Below are 14,005 nucleotides of genomic sequence, written 5' to 3' on the forward strand. Positions count from 1 at the left end.
GCCCTAGACCCACAGTGCCACCCGCGTCCCTGGTATGTCAGGTAGCATCTTTTTAAAAAGCAGATTTAACTCAAGGTACTCCAGTTGTTGATATCCCTTTTAAAAAGATGCAAAGCACTGCTATCAGTACAAAGAACAGAGACAATGAAGCTGCAGGCTTTGAAAACATGCCCTCTATGTGTAACATTAAACACAACGAAAGGGAGCAGAACCACATCCCCTGGTCCTGCCCCATCAGTCATTCATGTCATCCGTAGTATTTCAACAAATGAGGGTGGGGCTTTATGCATACACTTTTGTACACATAGGCTTCCCATGTGACCTGCTACTGCCATCACATAGGGTTCTTGAATGCATGGAAGTCTATGCACACACAACTGTACATGTGTAAACAGCCGTTTTCAATCATCCTGAAAGGGGGAACATGATCCCTCCTCCCCCATCTCTAGGCTCCTAGGACAACGAAGTGTAATATGTGTGGGTGGGTGTTGATTGTGTACTTTCCTCCATGCTGCAGTCACCCTTTTAGTAGTAGTGGTAGTATTTATTTCATCCATTTGTCACTTACATATAAAATGTTTCAAAACAACTTACATATTATACTTTTACCTCATCTCTCCCACTCTTTCATACAGATGGTGAAGGGAACAGCAACATTATTTTTTAACCCTGAGGGTAGCAAAATATATTGATACAATCTCTGGTGCCTAGGAATATTTCCTGGGAAAGTAGACAAGATAATTGTTTCACCACAGCTATCTCTCCTTTTTCCTCATTCTCTCCAAGTAAAAGAGAGCCTAGTGCCCATTTATTTTAGTGCTAGGCTGCCAGTGATATAGTATGGTCCTTTTGTATTGCATCCTGAGGACTGTTGCGACCCGCAATTGATCAGAGTGAGGGAAAGTGTGTTTCTTTGTGTGTTTAAGTGTGGGTGAATGTGTGCTTGTGTAAGTACAAGTGTAATAAAGGGTTTGGAATTTGTGTAGGTATTGAGTGAGTGGAAGAGTATTGAGTAGAATCTTATTTTTGGAATGCCCTCCCATCAGATGTCAAAGAAATAAACAACTATCTGACGTTTAGAAGACATAGGAAAGTTTTTAATGAATGATGTTTTAATGTATTTTTAATCTTTTGTTGGAAGCCGCCCAGAGTGGCTGGGGAAACCCAGCCAGATGGGCGGCGTATAAATAATAAATTATATTATTATTATTATTATTATTATTTGCTTTACATACTGTGTTGCTCTATTTTGTTGTTTGTTTTCCTGGCTTTTTCATAAACAGTGGTATACAAAATCTGAAATAAAGAAAAGTAGATTTACTTTGGTAGCAGCCCCTTATCCCCTGTTCCATACAAGTGAATGGGGGAAACTCTATTCAGACCTTCTAAAATTTTAAGCTAGGAGAGGGCCCCTAATGGTAGTTCCCACCCTTTCCCTCTGAATATGAGTCATTTTTACTGATTTTAATACTGTATTTTTTAATTGCCCTAGAACCTCATGGTGAAAAGTGGATAAGAAAGCAAACAAAAACTCCCATTCACTTGTACGTGGACTTGGCTGCAACAAGGAACAGGAGCTGCCATCAATCCATCCAACCCAAAGTGCCTTGGTTCTCAGCTGCAGGTGTCAGGCTCCACTAGTGCAGGGATTCCTAAACTGTTGTCCATGGGCATTGTTTAGGGGCAGGGAGCCCCTCACAGTGGCCTGCCCAGGACACCTTGCTGTCTGGGAGAGAGGACCAAATTGTGCCCCACCCCAGTAAAGGTGTACAGCACCTACAGACTCTTCAAGTTATTTTACACAAAAACTAGCTGCATTATTGTTATATTTATTTATACCCCACCTTTCCCCCCAGAAGTGGGATTCTAGGTGGCTCGCAAAAATTAGGCTAAACATTAGGCTAACCAAAACATCACAAAATAAGTGTGCAAGCTTCCAAGTTGTCCAGAACTCTTCCTCAAGTCAGATCAGCCTTTGTCAACCTCATGCCCTCCAGTTGTTTTGGATTACAACTTCCACCAGCCCTGAGCAAAATGTCTGGAGGGCACCAAGTTGGTGAAGGCTGGGCTTAGATGTTAGCCGGTGCAGAAGAGAGAAAAATGATGCTTAACTGAGGCCTTCCCCTGACAGCCAAGTTCTTCTCTTTCTCTTGTCCCCACCCCATTTTGCTTTTTGTCTGCCTTCTAGGGAAGACTGATGAAAAAACCTAGAGGACTTCGGAGCTTGCACACTATTTGGCAACATTTCAGTTGGCCCCGCAGAAACGTCCCCAGGCATAAAACACTGACTGTCCTATTCCTGGTGGTGGTAACAGCAGATAACAACATCAATCTGAAAATAGTAATAATAATAAATGTTCAATTTGAATATTCAGCATTTGAAACACACAGAGACACCCGCCCAAAACCCGCTGCCTAATGGCAGGGCCGGCCTGAGCCACCCGCCACCCTCCTCGCGCTGCCCCGACACCCAAAATAAAATAAAATAAAACCTTTTGTGGCGCCTGCACTGGCGATAAAGAGAAAAGGGACCTCGGAGGCAGCGAGCTAGAGGCGCAGGGGAAAAAAGAGCAGAAAAAGCCGGTCTCCTTCCGCCGCCGCCGCCTCGTCCCACCCGCTGCCTCTGAGGTGAATCCCTGAGGCACCGCCATCCCAACCCCCAGCAGCACCTCGAGGGCGCCCAGCCCACGTTGGCTCTTCGCTCCCCTTTTAAGCCTCGCTTCTCCTCCTCCTCGCTCACCTCACGCCCCGCCGAGCCGGAGGGATGCTCAGGCGAGAACGCCAGCCAGCAAGCCGGGCAGCCTGCCTGCTGCCGCCTCCCGCGCAGGCGACCTCTAGCCGAGCAGCTTCCTCCGCCTCTCGCCTTGTTTTGTTTTCCCCTCAGCGAGGGCGGCGAAGGAGCTGGGCTGCCGGCCCAAGGCCCCGCCCCACCGCGGCTGAGGCGCTCGCCTGAAGAAGGCCGCCCTGGTGGTGGTGCTGGTAGTAGCAGCAGCAGCGCAGGCGGCGGCCTGGACGGGGCTCCTCCCACCGCCGACGCCCTCTGGCGTCTTCTTAGCTTCTCGCAGGCTCTCCTCAGAAAGGCCCGGCGGGCTATGTTGGTTTCTCAGGTCGAAAAAGCAACACCACCACTGCAAAACCACGAGAGAGAAAGAGTTGAAGAAGGGGAGCAAGGCGGGGGGAGGGGGGCGGCGTTTACATATACACAAGAAAAGGTGAAAAGATTTGGCACAGACCCCATTGGGGTCAGCAGGGTTTATTCCTAATAAAACGTGAGAGGAAAGTTATAAGGCGGGCAAACAGATGGGCACACCCCAAACTACAGGAGGAACAGCGCATTTGTAGTGAGGTCAAACAAATAATTATGATTATTCATCAAAACTATATTACTTAGCACTGTAGAGTGACCAACAGTCACCTAGTCCAACTCACCGCAGTGCAAGAAACTCAGCTAAAGCATCCCGTGCCAGATGGATTTATTACAATTTATTATGGACATTTTCTGCAGGCAACGTGCAGGATTCCCTTCCCTCTATTTTATCCTCACAACTGCCCTGTGTGAGGTACCTTAGGCTGAGACATGGTGACTGACTCAGCATGTTAAAAAAAGAGGGGGGGCTGATTATATGGGAGGCAGTACATTGCAGAGCATGGATTTTCATTGTAAAGAAAAGTGTTTAAAAAGCATAATGTGTTTGAGAGAGAACTTAGTTCAACACTAGCTGCATAGAAAGCTTAAGTTGACAGTTCCATTCTTAAGTAAAAGAATATTTATTTTTAGCATTAAGGGTTTCAAATTTTGTAAGCAATATTGTTTCTCTCCCTTTAATACTTGTATCTCTTCTTCATTTACTCCATCTCCTGAGCCTCAGACTGACAAATCAATTAAAGCTTAAGGCTGCCATCCTTGTGGCACACTTATCTGGAAGTAGGTCCCATTGAATGCAACGGTATTTACTTCTGAATAAACTTGGATGCGATTGCAGTCAACGTATGTAAAACAGCCACCCCAGGCAGTCAGTAAATATAAACAATACAGTAATAAGTCAATGATATAATGAACACAGTGACCATTCACAATGTAATAACAACAAAATTCACTGTGTGAATATTAAAAAGAAAAACAAGATATCCTCATCAGCATCCCTTCCCCAACAAGCTTACAAAATTCACCACAGGAAACAACAGAAAGTAAGAGCAGGGGCAAACAGGAAAGAAGTAAGCAGTTTACTACATGTCTCTAAGCTTAGCTACACACAATAGGACAAGAGAACAGGTTTAGGGACACCCTTGGCAACATGCCTTCAGTGGCACTGCCTTTCTGAGTGGCTCAGAGCCAGCCCTACCATTAGAAAGAGTGAGGCCTGGAGTAGCACAGTGCAGGGTCACCCAAGGTGGTAAGGTCAAAGGGAAGGAGCTAGACAAAGAATCATCCAAGAAGTCCTCAAGGGCAGAACAGGTGGATGATAACAAGAGGTATGTTACCACGGCTGTGAAGGCGGATGAAGGCTGCAGCAGATAAGAATCTACCAGTCGTTGTGACTTCTCATGCCATCGGGACAGAGCCTTACTGCGAAGATTGTGTGTTGGTCAGCGTGCACTGATCTACACACATAAAACAAATTCATGCACAGGCATCTTCCAAAAACCCATCCCAAACCCAAACCCCAAAAGTCCCATGGCAATCAGCAAATGGTAATGGGGGCAGGATCATGAAATCTGGAAGCCCCTAATCATGAACCAGCACATGGGCGGTGGATACAGATTCAGTCATTCTGACTCAAGGAACAAGGCAGTTGAGCAGCTCGGCAGCTGTATCCATGACTAAGCAGCCCTTTTCAGGATTCATTCTGCTCACCCCGAAAAGGGGGAGGGGCTAGAAAAGGTGCCCTACGCAAGGGAGAAACAAGCTAAGAGGAAGGCACGCTTGGCAAATTCACACAGTGATCAACTCCTGCCCGGAAACCAATGTCCCCACTGTGGAAGGACATGTGGATCCAGAACTGGCCTCCACAGTGTGGGAATATTCAGGGATGCGGGAGAGGATATATTATCTGATAATAGCCTTTCCAACTTGTGTTAATAAGTTCACAATTTAGCAGAGTAACATCCCCCTTTTTAAACTTGCAGCAGATGCGTTTGCTCAGGCTTGCTAAAGCCTCTATAATAACTGTTCTGGTATTTCCCCCTTATTCCCTCATAAAACATAAGACACAACACAGTCTTCTATAAAAGTATAAAAAGAGTTTACTCACACATCATTCTGTTCACTATAGGATCCCAGAAGGCAGACTTAGCTTGGAAAAGTTACCAGTACATACATCTGGAAACTATCTCATAAGAAGACAGTCCCTTTTGTCGTCTCTTGGCTGGAAGAGCATCTTTGGCCAAGAGAGCATCTTTGGCTAAGCAGATGTTGTTTCTTCAATGCATGTAGTCAAAAAGAGAGAGATGGCTGCCCTGCCCTGTGCTTTTGTCGTTACCTGCACAGATGAGGCCACGCCCACCTCTAGTCACATGCAGAGGAAGTCTGTCCCAGCCCAGAAGGAAACAGGAAGTTTATCTGCTGGCTGGACAAACATTCCTCTCCATGTGTAAACATGTTCACTCTAGGAATGTTGTACTTGACTGCTCTTGTGTTTCACATCCCACACACAGACACTTAACAACTCATTGTTAAAACCGTGTTAATGGAAGACAATCTTACTCGGCTACAAGTGATCGCCAAAGAAGAAGAAGACGACTTAACCTGACCTGCAATCCCTAAGCTAGTCTGCTGCCCTCAGGTGCCATGGAAGACACTGCCTCATCGCTAGCATTGAAAGCACTTGGTTTCTGAACAAAGAATGGGGTGCCATCTTGCCCTTTGCCAAGCCCAGGCAGCAAGCTATCTTGGTCAGCATCTAAAACACACTTGTTCTGTTTTAAGCAACAGGAGACAAGCCTTCAGTGGCACCATGGACAGTTCCCTGTGCATTTCAGACTGGAGATTCCTTTAAAGCAAAACTTAGATGTTGTTTCAGCAGTAGTCATCCTCATTTTATGCTGAATTTTTGTTTTAATGATACTGTTTGCTTTTATGTTGCAGACTGCTAAGATATATATATATATATATATATATATATATATATATATATATATATATAATGCTTTATACATATTTATAAATAAAAAAACCATGATTTACAAATATGTGTTAAATGGTTTTAACAAATGATTTTTATTGGTGTTTCAATTATCTCATTTTTACCTTTTTTACTTTATATTCTATTGTTTTACTATAATTTGTTATACTTTATTGGATTTGTATTATGGCCATTGAGCACTAATTGGTGGAAAGCTAGGGTACAAAGTTAGCAAATAAATGAGCAGGAATCAACATCCCAACTACAGTAGTCCTAGGGTGGGGTACATTTATTTATTACAGCATATTAAATAACGTTAAAACATCACTTAGAACTGTAGTTAAAATGCAGTGATTACTACAGTCCAGAACAAGATGGAAGGGGGGAAAAAAATCAAACCAGATTTTGGCATCCTTGGTTCAAATCTTCCAAAGCAGTTTAAAAATTAACTATTGCATTATCAAAGGAGGGAGAACAGTCAAAAGAGATCCTCTTTCACGATATATGTCAGAACCATAAGCAGGCAATTCCAACAAACATGGTTATCTTGTGCACAGTTTAAACGCAACTGGGAGTGACATTCCATTGTAAAGAAAAATGACCTATGCAAAGGAGAAGGCCCATTCATCCCAAAATGACATCTTAAGGCAAATAAAGTAATAATCTTTACCCAAATAAGCAACAATAAAGCTGGGCAGGTTTATATCCACAATAAAGAGCTTTCCAAGTTAGAGAAAAAAACTGTTTAAAGAAAAAACTGTTCAGAGGAGGTAAAAGGAACCGAAGAAGCAGAGAAGTATGCTTGCTATGAACAAAATATATTTTGTTTATATTGTACATTTCCTGAAGCCTGTTTTTAAAGAAAGGGGCACTGTCAACCTTTAAATCTAGTTTAATATTCTGCAGTGATGGAAAAGTTACAGAAGAGTAGGCTATTAGATCATTACAGCATTGAAGACAACAGGGAGTATTTTGGCAACTTTAGATACTAGTAGTTTATTGTGGAAGGAGTGTTTGTGCCTGTTTCCTACTCCTCCTGTTCCTCTCCATGGTTTTACTTAACCATTGACTGTTGTATAAAATCCTTTGTAAGAGATTTAATAAACTTCCAGTTCTTTCAAAACAGCCTGACTCTCCTCTTCCATTTTGATTGTAGCCAAGATTAGTTCTACTCAGAGTTAACCCATTGAAATTAATGGGCACGATTAACTTAACTCCATTAATTTCATTGGGTCTACAGTAAAACCCCAGAGTTCCAATGATTAGTAATAATAGTCCATGCCCTGAGAGTTAAAATCAAAGAGACATGAGACAAAAGGAAAAGAGATTGGGAGGGAGAAAGAAAAAAACTAATTCAAGCACTAGCTCCTGAAATCCTCAAGGTGTTTTTTTCTGGCAGGAAGTGAGACCCTCAGAGGATTTGGCTCTTGGAGTGCTTTGCTTTGCAGTGCACACTGGCAAACATCTGAACTCTCACCACCGACCCTGCTTGCTTGCTTGCTACCTGCTTAACCCACACAGCCAGTTAGTCAGGGTGACAGGGAGGGCAAATAGCACTGCTGCCAGGATACCATGACTTATTTATTTTTAAGAAAAAGGAAGCAGTGGGAAGGAGAAAAGCTTAGTGGCCAGACTGTGAGGCGGACCAGAATGCCTCTCATCTGTGGCCCCCTCAAACCTGACAGGACCAATTGGTTAAAGGCATACAAGTGGGAGCTAAACAGTATAAACTGAAAGCATTTGCAGATGATTTAGTATTGACTTTACAGGAGCCAGAATCTAGTACTAAAAGGGTATTGGAACTGATACAAGAATTTGGACAGGTCACAGGTTTTAAGTTGAACAAGATGAAAACTAAGGTTTTAGAGAAAAATCTAACTGTGAATGAGAGAGAAAAGTTTCAGGAGGAGACAGGATTAACATTGGTTAAGAAAGTAAAATATTTAGGGGTTGACATGACTGCTAAGAATGTGAACTTATTTAAGGATAACTATGAAAAATGTTGGATTGAAGTGAAAAAGGACTTAGAAATTTGGTCAAATTTGAAGTTATCATTGTTAGGCTGAATTGCTGTGATAAAAATGAATGTATTGCCAAGGATGTTGTTTTTGTTTCAAACATTGCAAATTTTGGATAAGATGGATTGTTTCAAGAAGAGGCAGAGAGATATTTCTAGATTTGTCTGGCAGGGCAAGAAGCCTCGAATAAAATTTAAGATATTAACCGATGCTAAAGAAAGAGGTGGATTTGCCCTGCCAGACCTTAAAACTTTACTATGAATGTTTAGTGTTTAGTGTCACTGGCTTTTGCCACAATAAAACTTGAACTTGAACTATGAATCAGCTGCTTTTTGCTGGCTGAGAGAATGGCTGCTTCTTGAAAACACTGATGTGTTGGATTTAGAAGGTTTCAACAATGTATTTGGTTGACATGCATATTTGTGGTATGATAAGGTAAAAGCACATAAAGTGTTTAAAAACCATATTGTTAGAAAAGCACTGTTTAATGTTTGGATAAGATATAAGGATTTGTTAGAAAATAAAACCCCAAGATGGTTGTCTCCAATGGAAGTGAAGGCTCAGAAAAAACTCAATATGGAGGCCAAATGGCCGAAATATTGGGAAATTTTAGAAGAAGATGGAGACAGAATAAAACTACAGAGCTTTGAGAAATTGAAAAACAGAGTGCGAGATTGGCTTCATTATTACCAAATAATGGAGGCATATAACTCGGACAAAAAAGTTGGTTTCCAGGTGGAAAAATCAAAATTGGAAACAGAATTGTTAGATCCCAAAATTAAAAAATTGTCAAGAATGTATAACTTGCTGTTGAAATGGAACACTCAGGATGAAATGGTAAAATCTGCTATGATTAAATGGGGACAAGATGTTGGACATAACATTATGATGGCTGACTGGGAACTGTTATGGACCACAGGTATGAAATTTATGGCATGTAATGCTCTAAGAGATAATTTAATGAAAATGATTTACAGGTGGTACATGACACCAGTCAAGCTTGCAAAAATTTATAATTTACCTGACAATAAATGGTGGAAATGTAATGAGACTGAGGGTACATTCTTTCACCTTTGGTGGACATGCCCAAGGATTAAGACATTCTGGGAGATGATTTATAATGAAATGAAAAAGGTATTTAAATATACGTTCCTGAAGAAACCAAAGGCCTTTCTCCTGGGCATGGTCGGCCAATTAGTCAAAAGGACAGAACTTTTTTTATGTATGCAACAACAGCAGCAAGAATACTTATCGTGAAGTATTGGAAGACGCAAGATTTACCCACCCGGAAAGAATGGCAGATGAAGTTGATGGACTATATGGAACTGGCGGAAATGACTGGCAGAATCCGAGACCAGGGAGAAGAGTCGGTGGAAGAAGATTGGAAAAAATTCAAAGATTATTTACAGAAATACTGTAAAATTAATGAATGCTAGAAAAATGTTGGAATGAAGTTATATGGCTTTAGCAGAAAGGTTATAAGGAATTAAATATAAATGGATTTTTAATGTATCAAAGGTTAAAATAAGTTAAGATAAATTACAGGACAGAAAACTGAGGAAGATGGAAAGGATTTGCTGAAACAGTTAATTGAAGTGGAATACAAAAAGGGAGGTGTGAGGTGGTTGTGGAAACAAGTGAATGAAAGATAAGATTCTGAAATTATGGATGTGTTTTAAATTGTCTTTGTTGTATTTTGTTAATTTAATGTTTTAGTGTCAGTGCTATGTAGTGTTTTTGTTTTTGTATTGTATTGTCTTGTTGAATTATTTTTTGTCTTTTATATTATTTAAACTGTTAATAAATATTATTTTTTAAAAAAACACAAACCTGACAGAACCAGCGTATGCACCCAAATGTTACAGTTATGCACAGTTGCCACAGGCTACAGGTTAGTTTGTTCTCAGGCAGCTCCAGTTGTATCCTATTGCCTAATGGCAAGTCAAGCAAGTTTGTCAGGTTGTGGGAAAGATTCTGAAAGTGATTAACGGTAAGTAGGAAATGTGGAGGTTTGCAGTGATGTAGTTGGTTCCTTGGTGTGTTCAGATGCCTTTCCTTGCCCCAAAGGGCTGGGCAACATCATTGCCTGGGGTGGGTGACATTTTCAGGTCCAGCCAGTTGACACCAGGTCTGCTGGGGTTGTGGCAACTGGGTCCTTATGTGGGGTGCAGTGCCAGCTAATAGGGTTGTTTATGTTGTTGGTTATTTCCTAACTCATTTTTTAAAAATAAAAATAAAAACCTTCTTTTAAGGTGGGTTACAGATAATGTGTTGAAGCCAGACTGATTTTGTTGAACTTTTTGCTTTCCTCACCCCTGAACCAATTCACATGCCACACAGCTATCACATGTTAGCGACTGTGCTGTATGCCTGCCACTCCTTCAACCTGGGGAATTGCACTTGTTCTGTCAGCCAGCCCTCGGGGCTGTGGCTGCTGTTGCTGAATGTCAGGTTGGCTCTCCTTCACCCATGACCTGATTGTGGACGAGGAGGCCAATCTGGTCTGTATCACTGCAACCTAGGTGGGTGAGACCCCCCCCCCCCAGGCCACAGGCAGGGAAGGATGGAGAGCCAGGGACAGGACCCAGCAGGACATGCCTGGATGGATTGGGGATCCCTGTGGAAGCCGATGCCTACATGGAGGTGTTTGGCCACAGCCCCCTGCCCCACCCCTGCTACACATGCAAGTTGCTCATGCAAGTTGAGGTTCCTCATCCCTGTCGAAAAGTCATGTGTGAATATGACCTATATAGAATAATCTCACAAAGATGTGGTGTGCTTGAAGATTGGCATGACTTGTTGGCTTATCCCAACTGCTCCCATTGAACTTTACGCAATCCAGGCAGCTGAATAAATATTTGGCACTTCCTAAGATTTGGCACCACAAGGAGAAAGAGCCAATTGCTTCACTATGCCTGAGGCTGGCTTCACCACAAATCCCTGAAGAGATTGTTGTTGCTGCAACAAATGTTTGTAACAGTGAAACGAACCTCAGCATCGGAAGAGACTTAACTGGATTATAACATGGTTGTGGTTTTTTTTTTTATAGCAACCTACTTTCTCAAAAGCCTCAAGAGGTGTTAAAACTCAGTTGATGTAACTTTTGGCACTGTGGCATGTTCCTGTTGGGTAGGAAAGTGTGTTTGATACCCTCACTTCTCAAATCAGTGGCAGTGCGGTCTCTCAATGCTGCATTAACAGCTGTTTATGAGTAAGGAACTTTATGGAAATAAATGATACATTTGTAACCCAAGGTAACTGATTGACAGTGTCATCTTCCAGCCTGAACTGCTACTCAGGGTAACAAAGGTGTCCCTTTTTGTATTGCTCACTATGGAATAATGGTGGCAAAGTCATGTAGATGAGATGTAAGTCAATGGACAAGCATATGCTTTGTATAATAATAATAATAATAATAATAATAATAATAATAATAATAAATTTATTTATACTCCGCCATCTGGCTGTTTTCCCCAGCCACTCTGGGCAGCTCCCATAATAATAATAATAATAATAATAATAATAATAATAATAATAATAATAATAATAATAAAAAATTGCAATAAAACACCACACATTAAAACTTCCCTAAACAGGGTTGCCTTCAGATGTCTTCTAAAAGTCAGATAGTTGTTTATTTCCTTGACATATGAAGGGAGGGTGTTCCACAGGGTGGGCGCCACTACCAAAAAGGCCCTCTGCCTGGTTGGCTCTACCATTAGGTAAAGAGAGGCAGTGGATGTTGTGGGGGGCAGGGAGCAGTGGTAGACAGAGCTGAATGTGCTATGTGCCCTGTCCTGTGTCCCTTAAACTGGTGCAGTGGAGGATGATGCCCATTACAATAGTTGGAATTAAGATTGAATTCCCAATCACATCCCAAGAGGGGCTGGCTTCCCCCATAAGGGCAGCATCGGATTTAAAGGATAGCAAAATGCCACCCTCTGTGTCTCTTTGTTCCTGTCTGTCATCCCCAGCTCACTTGGAGTTCTGCCCCTCCGTCTCCTTCTTGTTTGCTAACCAACTCCAAGGACCTTCCCTCCAGCCTATGCCATTCAAAGCTGAAACACTAAGCCTAGCCTTTGCCTCTGCCCAACAGCATCCAGCAAAGAAGGGGCATGTATTCGACCAAAGTAGGAAATCTATTGTAAGTTGGACCTTGCTTACAAGGAAGATTCAGAACGCAAAACACACTCAGGCTCGCTTTTAACAACAAGCAATTCCACCTGCAACCGTCTGCCATATCTCTTTAGTGCAGGAGGCTGCCACACTTTCCATGGTTCAGTTATTGCCTCTGCCATGAATTGGCTTGATGGTGTCAGGTGAGGCTACTCTTCTCAGCCTCATCTTCTCCGCCTGCAATATGGAGATAATAATATTGATCTCCCTTACATGGAGTGCTCTCAGGATTCCAACAAGATAATGCAAACTGTGCATTAAACTTCCAAAAGCTTTTTAAAAATAAATATGCTACATAAATGCTTAATATATGTGCAGTGACACTTTGGTGGGAGATGTTCAGGCCCTCACTCAGCTGAATGCCATGAAGGGCTTTTGTTCAGCAACATCTGGAAGTCCATAGTTTCCCCACACCTGGTCTAAAACTATCAGACTGCACCACTGTTCCTGTCCAGATGGAACCAAGCCCAGCTCACGGTCATCCCTTGCTACCTTTGCCTGTCTCTCAATTGGGTGAAAGTACATTCACCCTTTCACTGCCTGCATGGCAGATGGAGCACAACAGAGTACACAGACTGAATTTCCAATGCACTTCAACATAGCGTGTTAGACTCAAGCAAGTGTTTCATTGACCTTGTGGTCTTAACCTAAAACTGGAGAGCAGGTCTGTTTGTGACAGAGCAGAACTACATATTTGGATCAGAAGTTGTGTAGCTAACAGATGTTCTGCTCTAAGGGATTTGAACAGGTTGGTGCAACAGCAGAAGCAGTAATTGGTTTGGGCCTTGTGGCTGTGTCCTCCTTTCTTTTCAGTGATCTCTGGAGGTTTTTATGCCCAAACAGAGCAATCTATGGGACTTCTGGTTTTGGCTGTTGACTTCAACAAGATGTGGACTGCACAGACAGATGTTTCATAACAAGCCATGTTGCCAGAGAACTGCTGGTAGCTGTTCATGCTACAGTACAGTGGATTCCCGCCCCCCAAATAGAGAGAGCAGGATTTTGTACTGTACTTTCTTTAATATCCCTCTTTACAATCTTGCACATAATTAAAATTGCATGAGTGGTATATATACTTGAATACCAAACAATACTGTACATTATGTGGCATTGGATGGAAGTGGTTACTCCAAGTTGTAGTCAGTGATAAAAACTGGGGGGGCAGGAATAATGGGGGAGAGCTGGGGGGTCAAGTCCCTTCCCTGAATTTTCAGGGTTTTTTGGTGTGTTTTTAAAAGAAGTTTATAGCCTTATTGTTATTTTATTTTATTTCCTATTTTATTTATAAGGAGATATGCAGGTAAGATCACTCCCTCTAATAGCAAATTCAGGTGGTTGAGTGTCAACAGGGTTATAGCCAAAATGGGGCCAGTGGGAGATAACAGGGCACACTTGGACAAATCACAAGATCTGTAGAAGTACAAAACCCTAAAACGGGGGGAACCCCCTACGCAGTAGCTCAGTGAAGACTGAGCACACCCAATAGCTACAGACTCCTGTGTGTCAGGAAAAAAAAATGGAAAGCTTGAGGCTTGGGTGAGGAGGAGAGATGGAGAGGAGGTTGCCCTGCTTGTGAAGTGAGGATACTACAACATTTTTTTTTGTTGTGGATTCCACTTGCTCTTCCCAATTGCTTACTATATCTTCAATTGCTTACCTATATTTTCCTTCTAGCATACTGTCAGGGAA

The 14,005-nt window shown here is 42.2% G+C and overlaps 2 protein-coding genes across 12 annotated transcripts in view; one reads left to right on the forward strand and one right to left on the reverse strand.

Annotated features, from left to right (window-relative positions):
• Nucleotides 1-3,071, reverse strand: part of SLC7A6 (solute carrier family 7 member 6) — a 30,583-nt gene extending 27,512 nt beyond the window's left edge. For 2 of the 11 annotated variants that reach the window (XM_083624935.1, XM_083624928.1), the window contains exon 1: nt 2,741-3,071. The gene's annotated coding sequence lies outside the window, so the exon portion shown is untranslated. The other 9 variants (XM_083624930.1, XM_083624933.1, XM_083624937.1 and 6 more) reach the window with 9 other exon arrangements.
• SMPD3 (sphingomyelin phosphodiesterase 3) overlaps nt 1-14,005 on the forward strand; it is a 590,910-nt gene that overhangs the window by 202,936 nt on the left and 373,969 nt on the right. The window lies entirely within an intron of this gene.

The sequence above is a fragment of the Podarcis filfolensis genome, assembly GCF_964270895.1.
Source record: "Podarcis filfolensis genome assembly, chromosome: 8".
In the NCBI taxonomy this organism is placed as follows: Eukaryota; Metazoa; Chordata; class Lepidosauria; order Squamata; family Lacertidae; genus Podarcis; species Podarcis filfolensis.